Consider the following 13552-nt stretch of genomic DNA (forward strand, 5'->3'; position numbering starts at 1 on the left):
CCATTGACAGCAGAGTTTTGCGATAGAGTGACAGATTTGGAAGTCAATAATTACCGCAAAAGGTATCACCTTTTGGGTATATTCTTTCTTCCATCATTACCTTTGGTGCTACTGCAATGGCCAGGGGTGAAAGAGCCAGAGAATATGTTGGATGTAAGCTCCAGATATTGTTTAACTCTACAGTAGCAGCTTTGCGTGATATCACCACCCAATTGGAAAGTATTCAGCTGTATTCCTAGCAGACTAGATATGCTGTTGATTGATGGTGTGTGCACTGTAGTAGGAAACCAGTGTGTAGTCGGGATCACAAATATGGAGAAGAACATTAACCAACACATTTTAGACATCCTAGAAAATGTTAAAGGAATGGAGAGCTGGAATTGGAGTTGGTCACTCTTTGGTGGGTGGGGATGGATTCTTGAAAAGGTGATTTATTTCTTTATGATCCTGATTTCTTGTTGTGTGTTCTAGTCCAGTGTCTCCCCTTATGTTGCTCTTAATGCACCACTTATCTTGCCCCCAAGAGACTATCAATTCATGATACGAATGCAACAATTATGATTCAGAAGGAAGTCGACTACCTCATGCAAATAGATGAGGGTATTTTTGAGACTTCTTCCCTCCTTACTACTTTGCTTCCCGCAGCTGATAGTATGGGGTGCTCCTAAAACAGTTTATTCTTGGCTCATTGATTACATGTTTTTTTTTTATCATAGCACAAAATTACTTAGTTCATGCTAAAAGGAGGGTCTGTTGAACTATAAATCATGTGTTCGCATTGTTTTATGTAAGTTCGAATTTCCAGCGCCATTTTGTGTACAGGTGCCATTTTGTATCATGATCAAAACCAATCTTTTGCCTATTCTGAGAAACGACCTTCTCTAAGTTATGTTTCTTCAGAGCTGAATTTTGCTTCACCAATGAATGTACTTTTCTTATTAGAGCATACCTATCCCTTTGTATAGAAGCCTTCTCCCACTTGTCTAGTGGTGGGCACGGGCAGAATGACCTTGACTGGTAGATAGTGTGTGCCCGACCCCAGAATCGAAACTTACTCCTTTGTAATTTATTGTCAAGCTGCATCTCTCTGGAAAATTACATGATGGGTGTGCTAATATTGGTTTCGAAATGTACATAATGTATTGTTATGCTTGCTGATGTCAGTCCCTCTGCAGCACTCCCAGTGACTGGACAGGCGGGGCTCTGCTCTGAGTGTACTTTGAATAAACTACTATTGGTTTGTATTCTCTACTGTCTGACTGACTCTTCGTTTGGTATGGATGGCTGAGAGGTGCTCATGAGTGACCCAGGTACCCTAATCGGGTCACTTCCTTCAGCCTGAAAGATGATGCTGATGACTGATGTTCTGCTGTATCTAAAATATGGAGACTTTCTATGTGCAGATGGGTAAATGGGGCCAGTTGGGGCTATTGCTTAGGTAATAGAAGATCCTCCAATTAGTTGGTTTTGCTTTCAGCACATCCGTCCCACCAAGTGTGTGATCCATTTATGGTGTAAATTAAGTCACATCTCAATAAATCACGTAGTCCGGGGGAAGAGCGTTAGGGGGTTGATGAATGGATGGGAAAGCGGATTTGGGAAGGTGTAACAAAGACAAACACTACACAAGGAAAATATTCATCTGGGCGATGAGCAGGACATCATCGTCATCAATCTGTTGTTGAAGGAAACAAAGGAATGAGTATGACACAGTACAGTTAAATGCATTGCAAACAGTCTTTCTGCCCAAGAGACCCCCATTTCAGAAACCTAAATGTTCTGTCTTCTAGGTATGAAAAAATAAAATTATTGAGGAGCGAACCCACCTAGTTCTAAAAAGATGATTGTTTAAAAAAAATGCTAGTGTATAGCAAAATTGGGTGGTGCATCTGCATTCTTCTCTGGAATGCCCTTCACCCTTGGGCTCTTTTCTGAACTAGTGTGGTAGGTAAACAGAACTTTTGAGCTCAGCTTTTGCCTTTCATTCGGGCAGGAGACAATAAGGCCAGCAGATTGAAAAACAGAAACTGCATTGTAGAGTCAAGGAAACTAACAGAAGGTAGGTAAGCTTCATGAGAAGTATACCAACAAGACTCAGTGGCAGAGCAAAAAACCAGAGGACTCAGAATTTCACTTTTACCATCAGTGCAACACACACACTCAGCAGCATTTCGCAAATCAGTGCACCTCTCTCCATTCCACTAGGCTTAGTACTAGGCCTCAGATTTATGATTTCCCCTTGAAGTTGATACCTTCTTTCTTCTAGCTGTTGATGGGGTAGTCTGCCTTGAGTTCTTCCATCTTCCTCCTGACTCCGAGTAACTACGTCCCAGTGACTCCCCACCCGAGCAATATAGACGTGTAGTGCACTGCTGTTGAAGAATAAGTAGAGAAACAGAATTGCAGTATTTTGTATAGGTTTTTGTTTGTAAACTAAAGGGACTGGTCTAGTCTCTGAAGAACAAGGAAAAAGGAGTAGACTCTGCAAATAAATATTGCTAAGTGTGAAAGGGCCAATCACCTTCAGGAAGAATGATCACCTAGCATTCGGGCCCCAAACATTGCAAATAATCCCAATCAAGTTTACAAAATACAGTTGAACACCCTCCCTCACTGTCTGCCACCACATGAATCATCACTCACAATACTCAATAATATTTCACTCATTGGTGCAATAGTTACCTGTTCCAAGCATGGTGGTAGGTACACGGATGTATCTCCTCTTTGATGCAAGCAACAGATTGGAATTTGGCAGTCTTATAAATCAAATACTCTCCTGGGAAATCCTGTCTAGGTAATGAAAAAAGAAGGATAGGATTGGACCGCACAGGTTAATTTTCACTAATTAAGTTTCTTAAGGCCAATCACCCTCAGGCAAAAATATCAACCATTATTCCGGCCCTAAACATTGTAATTCATCAAAATCAAGTTCACACACTACAGTTGAACACCATCCCTCACTGTCTGCCACCAGATTAATTATTAATTATCATTCACAATCACTCACTCATTGTTGCCATAGTTGTAGTTACCTCTTCCAATCTGAGCAAGGGTAGTTTAGGTATTAGTTAAACAGTTTTATCTTTGATGCAGGCAACACACTGGAATTTGGTATTGGCATTCTTGTAAATGAATGATCTTCTGGGGCAGCTCTGATAAGTGATTTAAAAAAGGATAGGCATGCAAGGGAGCCAGGTATGGTCTCCATTGTCAATGAAGAATTGTGGAGGCTCTTTCACTGCACACTGGTCCAACTGCAATCCGGCCATATATGAGACTAAAGAATTATGAGGCAGCATAAATCGGACACAAATAAAATGTTTCACTAGCTAATTTTTTTTCTTTCTTTTTTTTGCAAAGAAAGAAGCTCAACGAGAAATAATTAAAAAATTGTATGGTGGCACTGGCATACTCAGTCCAGGAAGTAGAGTTCGTCCTCAAACTCAGGTGCTTCCTTTTTTTTTATAAACAATTGATATATACAGTAGGTACATCGTCCTTTACAAATTCCAAATCTAATCAAACAATAATGCATATCTTAAAATGAAAAGGGAAAGAGAGAAAATGACAGAAAAAATCATACAGCGAAGGAGACACAATGGAAGAATCGCCGTCTAAATCGAAACAATACTATATAACTAATTAATGATCGGAGACCAGATTTTTAGCCCCCAAATGTGTTTTTATCACCATGTTTTTTATAAACAAATATCTCTAAATTATATAAATAAAGTAACCTGAATCTCCAATTAATAAATGTAGGGGCATCAGTACTGATCCACAGGGAGCTGATACATAGTCTCAATGTTGACATAGCGATGTAAAGAAAGTTAACTTCTGCATTCACACGGACCGTCCCTATTGTAGGATTCTCAACCCCAAAAATTACCAGCTCTGGGGTAAGTGTAACTGGGGTTACTAATTTTAGATTTAAGAAGTGACTTATGTCCGGAAAAAAAGTTCCCAGCCCAGGGCAGGTAGAAAACATATGTAGAGAATCTATTACATGAGCTCCCCATAGACTGCGCCCATTTAGAGGTATTAGCTGGGGAATAATATAACACAAAAATACAGACATGAAATGCTGCGATTTCAGGCTGCTGAACAAGATCACAGAATTAGCCAGTTCAAGCAACTTAGGTAGATTGATATTTACTCCCCCTAGTTTCCTGTCCCATCGATCACATTGAGGTATTAAATCATCGGGCAACTGGGCCTTTAAAGACTGATAGATTACCCCAATGTGTGATTGTCTTTGCAGCAGTTCGATTATGCTGATTGGCTCCAGGTTCCCCAGATTGTTTTGTAATCTTGGGCCTAGAAAGCTCTGGGTTTGTAGTAATTAAAAAAAATCTCTTCTAGGTAGACCAAATATCTCTTGTAAAGTGGTGAATGACATCAGACTACCCCCTTGTCTTAGATCTCCAAGAAGCGTTATCCCTGAATCTGCCCATCCAAAGGTAGTATATGCATTAAGATTTGAAATTGTGAATCTTTTCCGGACTTTCTTCCAAACAGAATAGGCAGATTGTATAGTTTTGAATCTGGTTTTCTTAAAGTAGCTTGGCTCCAGAGTTTTGACTAACCTTTGTCGTGAATTTTCTCCCAAGTGAATCTCATAGACACGGGGGACAGACGAACGCGGGCTGGTGTAGCGGCCAGGTGCAACTTTTATAGGGTCTTATCACAGCACCCGAAACATGTAGCTTTATCCTGCTTCCAGAATTAACTAAGAAAGATAACACGTTTGCCAAAATCACAGAATCCTACTTTGAAATATCAAAATTTTGACTCCTATTGTCGAATTAGCGGCTACACTACAGATATCAAACTCGTTTCTACTGAACTCTTCTATATTCTGAGTTTTATATTTAAGACTACTCGAACTGAGAGAATCACGAGCTGACAGATTGTATCTGCTGTCTAGTTTACACATGTCCTCCCATCCCAGTAACCAGGACAGAATGAGACAAGGAAGGTTGCTGTCTAAAGAATAAATCTATATTGTCTGTACGTCACTAGCTTTGAGTAAATATCTTCGGTAGTCCGAGATTTCAGAGCCTCATGTGGAACATTTATCAAGGCTCATCTGTGACTACAATATAAGCCTGTCCACCACTAGCCTTGACTAAGGATCCCCAGTAGTTCGAGATTTGAGAACCTCAGCTGGAATATTATCTGAGGCTCATTTAGTACTACAATTCAAGCCTTGAGGAAGGAAACGCGCATTGGATGTTTTCGTGCTACAAAGACAAGGAACTGAAATTCTAACTACATTACAGAATTTGTATTTTGTTATTGTTTCGACTGTTGGAGACATAACCTATGTGTTTTTTTGGGAAATAAAATACCGCTGAATTATACAACCCTTTTCTGTATGCCAATTTCCTGTGACAGAAGGTCTCTCTTTTTATCTTATAGTGCCTTATTTGCTATAAACATTTATCTACTAACTGTATATGTAATATTTAGAGTGCCGGGGTCCTGTCTGAATAGATCACTTGTGCCTTGTTCTAAACTGATACTCTGAGTAGTGAGGTGTCTTACCCCGAGTGGCACCTACCAGATTTGATTTAACTACTTCCGCGCTCATGACGAGCTGAGCTCGTCATGAGTTGTGCTGCTCGCAAGCTCATGAAGAGCTCAGCTCGTCATGTAACGCGGCTTTTTCAAAACCACCGCGCACAGCGGGAAAACCGCTAGCGCGCATGCGGTTAATGTAAAGAGGTGACAGCTAATTTAAACCTACATCTGATAACACCTTTCTTGAAGTGCAACACTTTTTCCACGACTATCGTGTGTGGTTTTCTGTCTCATAGATAGAGGGGTTAGTGGCTGCTGAACCATGTTTTTTAGCGGTTATGAGAATTTCCATGTGTTGTAGGAGAGCAGCCCAATGATATAGTAAAAGGTTTGGCATGCCCCACCCCTCACTTGATTCTTGGAAGCATCATCCACTGTATGACCCTTCTTGGCCTTTGGTAGCCATATAAAAATCTAGAGCAGATCTGTTAAATCTATATAAATAAAAATGTAACTGTTCGTTTGTTCAAAAAATAGTCTACATATATTAGGATGGACAGTTGGTGTCAGGATGGCAGACCGGGAAGTGGGTGGAGGAAGGGGGGAGGAGTTGGTTCACTTTGCAACGTTAAGAAAGGACGCATAGAGACAATAGCCTACATATATTAGGATGGACAGTTGGTGTCAGGATGGCAGACCGGGAAGTGGGAGGAGTGAGGAGTTGGTTCACTTTACAACCCAAACAGACCCTATCGATTTGGTTGCTGCGCAACGAATACAAGGGAGGCATATAGACAATAGTCTACATATTTTAGGATAGACAAAAACATATTGTATACCCACAAGCATTGTGAAATTAAACATATTTGAAACGTGCACTTACTCTTTTCTTTCTCTTCCATTTAACCAGACTGAGCCACAGCAACGCGTGGCCGGGTACAGCTACTTTTTAAATAAAAAGACGTGGGGAAAATGATTGGTATACTGCAAAAAAAGTATAGAAATTTTGGTCAAATAGTCATTTCAATGACATTGCATCGACCATGTAATGGTAGATGTAAGCAATCTAACCTCTCCAAAAGATTACTAGCCATTTGGGTAGCTTTTTGTACATTAAGTGCCGGAATACGTTCGACATCCGCTATTATTCTAACCCCCAAATAGGTAACCTCCGGAATGGTTATGATTTCAGATGGACGGAGATTGTCCGAATGTAGACACTGCGTTTTATCAACGTTCAGTTTACAGCCGGATACTACACACTGTTTAGCACAAATGCTCATTATGGGAAAGGCTAGCCTTAAATTACTAGTAAGAATAGCGATGTCATCGGCGTAAGCCAATGTTTTATAGGTGATATTATTCAGAGTTACGGGCTCAATATTGGTTTCATTTTCCAGTTTCCCTAAAAAGGGATCGTTATAAAGTGAGAATAATAATGGAGAGCATGGACAACCCTGTCTTGTACCCCTGGCGATATTGAATGATTGTGAGTATTGTCCAGCTATTCGAATAGTTGTTTCAGGGGATATATATAGCGCTTGAATGGCTTGGGTGAACTCAGATGTGAAACCCTTCCAGTGTAGAACAGACCAGAGGAACCGCCTGGAGACCCTGTAGAACGCCTTTCATGCGTCCAATAGGATCATCCCGAGCGGGGATCCCGTGACTTGCACCCATTCAAAAGGGCAATTTCTCTCTCAACATGGTCTGTTGTGTTTCGTTCCGGGATGAACCCATGCTGTCTGAGCGATACTAATGGGGTTATAACTGTGCCAAGCCTTGAAGCAATTATTTTTTAATAAACCTTGCTATCAGAAGTGATAAGTGTAACCGGTCTATAAGATCCTGGATTTAGTTCAGATTTGCCCTTTTTCTTAAACACAATGATTGTAGTCAATCAATCAATCAATCAATCACTGCATTTTTAAAGCGTGCTACATACCCGTGAGGGTCTCAAGGCGCTGGGGGGGAGGGGGCTGCTACTTATTTATTTATTTATTTGTAGGTTTATATAGCGCTTGAATCCACTTCGACAGGAGTATCTCTGCGCTTTTTGACCGGTAAATCAGCAAACATGATATGAAGATGGAGTTTAGATTTCATTTTTGAACAAAACAGTTTTTAGGAGTTTACGGAATATTAGGTGCTCTTTGCATTGTCTTAAAGCCAGGGGTAGTCTGTTCCATAGCTTGGGACCAGTGGTAGACAAGGCTCTACCTCCGTGTCTGACCTTTTTGACCTGGGGGACCACGAGGAGGAGATTGTTACTTGATCTGAGGGATCGTGCTGGAACATCTACTGATCGAAGAGCCAGGTCTTGAGAAGTCTTCTGAAGGCCAGCAGGTCCTGAGTCTGTCGTAGGCTAGTAGGGAGAGTGTTCCAGGTCTTGGCGGCGAGGTAGGAGAAGGATCTGTTGCCGGCAGTGGCTTTCCGGATACGAGGAACTGTGGCGAGGGCGAGGTTGGCTGATCGGAGGATTCGGGTGAGGGTGTGGAAGCTGAGTCGGTTGTTAGGTATGTAGGTCCGCTGTTGTCTAGTGCCTTGTGTGCGTGGATGAGGAGTTTGAAGGTGATCCTCTTGTTGACGGGGAGCCAGTGCAGGCTTCTCAGGTGGGGTGTGATGTGACTGCATCGGGGGACGTCGAGGATCAGTCGTGCCGAGGCATTCTGGATTCGTTGTAGTCGTCTCAGAAGCTTGGTTGTTGTTCCTGAGTAGAGGGCGTTCCCGTAGTCGAGTCTGTTGGTGATGAGGGCCTGGGTGACGGTTTTTCTGGTGTCGGGGGGATCCATTTGAAGATCCTGTGGAGCATTCGGAGGGTGTTGAAGCAGGGCGCGGAGATGGCGTTGACTTGCCTGGTCATTTAGAGGGTGGAGTCGAGGATGACCCCCAGGTTGCGTGCGTGATCTGTGGGTTCCGGGGCTGTGCCTAGCGATGTGGGCCACCAAGAGTCGTCCCAGGCTGATGGGGTGGGTCCGCGTATGAGGACCTCCGTCCTGTCTGAGTTCAGCTTCAGTCTGCTGTCCTTCATCCAGTCGGCTACGGCCTTCATTCCTCTGTGGAGTTTGGCTTTGGCGGTGTGGGGGTCTTTGGTGAGGGATATGATCAGCTGGGTGTCGTCGGCGTTGGAGATGATGTTGAGGTTGTGTTGTCGTGCGACGTGGGCGAGCGGTGCCATGTAGATATTAAACAGCGTCGGGCTGAGGGAGGATCCCTGTGGGACGCCGCAGATGATCTCAGTGGTTTTTGAGCAGAAGGGTGGGAGCCGGACGCTCTGAGTTCTGCCGGAGAGGAAGGATGTGGTCCAGGCCAGGACCTTCTCTTGAATTCCAGCGTCATGGAGGCGTGCTGATAGGGTTTGGTGGCAGACTGTGTCAAAGGCTGCTGATAGGTCCAGGAGGATGAGGGCGGCTGTTTCTCCTTTGTCCATCAGGATCCTGATGTCGTCAGTGGCGGCGATGAGGGCGGTCTCGGTGCTGTGGTTGCTGCGAAAACCGGATTGGGAAGGGTCCAGGATGTTGTTGTCTTTGAGGTAGCGGGTTAGCTGTTTGTTGACAATCTTCTCTGTCACTTTTTCCGGGAACGGGAGCAGGGAGATGGGACGGAAGTTCTTGATGTCTTTGGGGTCTGCCTTGGGCTTCTTCAGAAGGGCGTTGATCTCGGCGTGCTTCCAGCTTTCCGGGAAGGTTGCTGTCTCGAAGGAACTGTTGATTGTTTTCCGGAGGATGGGTGCGATGGTTGTGCTGGCTTTGTTGAAGACGTGGTGAGGGCACGGGTCGGATGGGGATCGGGAGTGGATGGAGTTCATGGTTTTGATGGTGTCTTCGTTGCTGACGTGGGACCAGGCGGTCAGGCGGCTGGTTCGGGTGGTGATCTCAGGGGTGGTGGACTCAGTGGTGGGTGCGGGGGTGTCGGAGTTGAAGCTGTCGTGGATGTCGGTGATCTTGCGGTGAAAGGTGGCCAGGGAGTCGCACAGGTCTTGTGATGGTGGGATGTCGTTGGTGTTGGAGCTAGGGTTGGAGAGTTCTTTCATGATGCTGAAGAGCTCTTTGGTGTTGTGTGCGTTGTTGTCTAAGCGGTCCCTGAAGGCGGTTCTCTTGGCGGTCCTGATGAGTTGGTGGTGTCTGCGGGTGGCGCTTTTGTGGGCTATGTGGCTGTCTAGTGTTCGGTCGTGGAGCCATTTCTTCTCCAGCTTCCGACAGGAGCGCTTGGATTTCCGGATGTCTTCGGTGAACCAGGCGGCTTTCTTGTTGGTGTGGTTGGTTGTGGAGGTCTTGAGAGGGGCGAGGGTGTTGGTGCAGTCATTGATCCACTGTTTGAGGTCGGTCGCGGCGGTATCTGGGTCGGTGGGGTTGGCGGGTGGTCTCAGGGCATGGGTGGTAGTCAGTTGGTCCTTGGTGACCTTGCCCCAGCAGCGGCGTGGTAGCAGTTGGGTGCGGTGGGGTGTGGTGGGTTTCCTGAAGGTGAAGTGGACGCATCTGTGGTAGGTCCAGTGGGGTTCGGTGGTGTGGTTGAAGGAGACATGGGGGCTTGTGGAGAAGATGGGGTCCAGCGTGTGTCCAGCGGCGTGAGTGTGTGTCGTCACGAGCTGTTTGAGTCCGAGGTTGGCGAGGTTGTCGATCAGGGCTGTGGAGCTGGCGTTGTTGTTGTTCTCGAGGTGGAAGTTCAGATCCCCGAGGAGGATGTAGTCCGTGGAGGCGAGGGCGTGGGTGCTGACTAGGTCGACGATGGTGTCGCAGAACTGTGGTCGCGGTCCGGGTGGTCTGTAGACGAGTGTTCCTCTGAGGATGGTGTTTGGGTCGGTGTGGATCTGGAAGTGCATGTGCTCGGCGGTGGTGAGGGTGTCATCAGTGTTGGTCGAGACTCTGAGAGTGTCCTTGTGGATGTTGGCGATTCCCCCTCCAACTCCGTTGGTCCGGTCTCTGCTGGAGATCTTGTAGCCCTGTAGGATGACTATGGCGATGTCTGGTACTGAGGTGGCGTTCAGCCAGGTCTCCGTCAGGAAGGCGACGTCGGGAGCGGTGGAGTCTAGGAGGTCCCAGAGTTCGATGGCGTGCTTGCAAGCGGAGCGGGTGTTGAGTTCTCTGGCTGGTGGTTTGGAGGACTGGATGCTGGTGAATCTGCAGTTCCGGCAGGCGAAGGGCCCTTGGGTGCGCTTCGGGGTGGCCCGGTAGCAGGGGTGGTCTCGTCCGGTGTTGAGTGTGTGGAGGGTGCTGGAGTCGTAGTGCGTGCAGTCTGGCATTGCAGGGGGCACGGGGTCCAGGGGTCGTGGCGCTGGGCACAGTCCAGGCATGGACAGGCGCAGACGGGCTTGCCTTCGGCGCGCCCACTCTGCGCTTCCACGCAGCGTCCTCCATAAGAGGCGAAGTGGGAGGGAGGGGCAGCTGGGAGGCGGGAGCGGGGTGGCCAATGGGCGAGGGGACGGACACAGAAGGCAAAAGGAGGCGGGCTGCAGGGGAGCAGCAGCGGGAAGCAGGGGGCGGGGGGCACAGAGGGCAGTGGTGCAAAAAGGAGCGCCTAGGCTTGTAGTGTGTTTATCTAGGGACCTGCATCGATATGTCTATTTTATACCGTTGTCCGGTTATAATCAATAATATCCATACAACGGCATAAAATTCCTATTCATAATTCAGTCGTAGCACATGCTGTCACATTAAGCAAGACTACTCCTCCAGCCCCCTAGAAAGCACACCGAGTTCTCTAAACAAAACCATGCCTCCAGCAACCTGGGAAATCCCCCTTGCCTTTGTTTTGATTTCGTCCTAGAACTCATGTAAAGCACTGTAAGAACGGCCAGTTCTTAGTGACATCTTTATTGACGTCTTATGCCCAACCTTACGTCAAACCCAGGCACCTTTCAGGTATAAATATACCAACGTTGCCTTAAGCAAACACACGGTGGTGATTTTGGAGCAGCTATCTACTTGCCCGAGAGCCCAGCTGATGCAAGAGCCCACGGTCGCTGCCCCTCCCTTTTGACGCGCTGAGAAAGACGCTGTCTTTTCTCCTGACGAGAAAATCCAGCTCTGGCGTTTCCAGCCTACCCTTGCGGGTGACTGGGATATCGAGTCCTGAGAGGGAGATACCAGACCTCCTGCTTTCTATTTACCCAGGTACGGAACTGACTTAACCCTTAAAGAGAATTCTTGAGTCAGATTCTTGGCAAAACAAACTTAACTTAAACTGCTACTTACTTACTCCTTCCCACGTATTAGGCTTAGGTCAGGTACATCGGGGTAGGCCTATTTAGAAGCACCAGTTGAGTACGATTAGTCAATGTACATATGTATGTATATATTTTATCTATTTTAAAGTATCATATGGCTCAGAAACCATATCAATGCTTTTACAGTATTATTTTATAATTCTACTTTTACTGTACGCACTTTACTTTACCATGAGTATTACAATCGTGGCAATTCATTTCTCTTGTATGAGGAAGAAGACTGCTCAATAAATAACACCTTTTATTGAAAACGCCCATCTCTCTTTTCTCTGCATTCTGGTGAAACTAAGTACGCACATTTGACTGAGTGAAATAGCTGTCTTTTGTTTTCACACGACTCTAGAGATACACTCTTATTCAGGGAGAGCAAAGTTGTCATGTTTTATGGTGTCAGAAGCTAATCCCTTCTTGTCTATCCAGGGAGGTTAAACTCCTCCTCGTTTATTCGAGAAAGTTTCTAGTGACCTCTGAGCTAGCTGGCAAACCTTAAGTCTAATATAGTCAGTAAAGACCTAATCGACATCAGTCCTACATCTACACTGCTGAATATATTATTCCAATGCGCAGAGCCTATTGGGAATATAGGAACTACACTACATGGCGCCCAAAGTTTGGTAAGGCGATAAATCTAACGCAAGACGTTAGAGTAACTCAGTAGTGCTTTTTCACACAGACCCTTTCTCCCGCAAATACTCCAAAAGACGTCTGGAGTGGGTAAAAGGTTAAAATCCGCCTGAACTTAGTAGGAAGAGATTTCTATGTATAGTTTTTGGTTTAGTCAACGTTGAAGGATATAGTGTTCCAAAATATTGTGCACCTAATCTTTGTTTCCTTGAAACTTGATCTACAACAAAAACCTTTCTGTCAGTAAAATGTCAGACGGTGAAGAAGAAAGGGAGACAGCTAGAATAGCAGCTCGACTCCTAGAGGATGACACAAGTCTCCTACAGAATGACCCGAATGCTATACTCATTCCGGTCAACATAAGAAAAACTTTAACTCTTAAACTTATAGAAAATGGACTAACATCGAGAGGTGGTACAGTCATATTCGTAATTGAGGCACATGAATATCGGCAGACAGAGGTATTCTATTCATGGATAAACTTTCCAGCAGCAAACGCTGTCACACACGAATTCCACTATTACAAAATAGAGGAACCTCCGGATGAGTACACCCCTTTCGAGGAGGTGGAAATCCCATTAAAACACCAAGAGCACCTGCTCTGGTTTAAAGGCGCCCTAAAACATAATAATCACATCACCAGGCTCGGTCCACAAGGTAGACCAGGAGCAACGTGGCCGGTTCTAGCCAGCTACACACCACATCCAGACATTAATAAAATGTCAAGCGAAGAACTCTTAGTTAAAATGAAAGAATTAACACAGGCATATAGAGAGTTGGTTCAATTGGCAATGGAGGATATAACTTTCCTCCAGAAATTGAAAGAAACAGATATAGCAGAGCAGCCATTTGAACTTGCCAGAATCATAGAAAAATCCTATGAAGAACTAGGAAGAGATAGTTTGGGTGGGAAACCAGTAAAACCCCAACTAACTGAAAATCCTGAAAAGATATTTATTACAAATAATCTAAACACTCCAAAAAAGAGCTGGGATGGAAATAAACAATCCATCCCCAAAGAAAAAAGATTCCAGTCCACAGGAAGGTCTCCTCGGCGGAGAGAAAGATATCCGGACCAAGGACACAAGTCTCCCAAGAGGGAGCCCTCTGAGAAAAGATACAACCTTAGAAATAGGGATAATTTAAAGAAACCTGATAGATATCAAGATATTAATACAC

This window comes from Lissotriton helveticus, chromosome 7 (assembly GCF_964261635.1).
Source record: "Lissotriton helveticus chromosome 7, aLisHel1.1, whole genome shotgun sequence".
Lineage (NCBI taxonomy): Eukaryota > Metazoa > Chordata > Amphibia > Caudata > Salamandridae > Lissotriton > Lissotriton helveticus.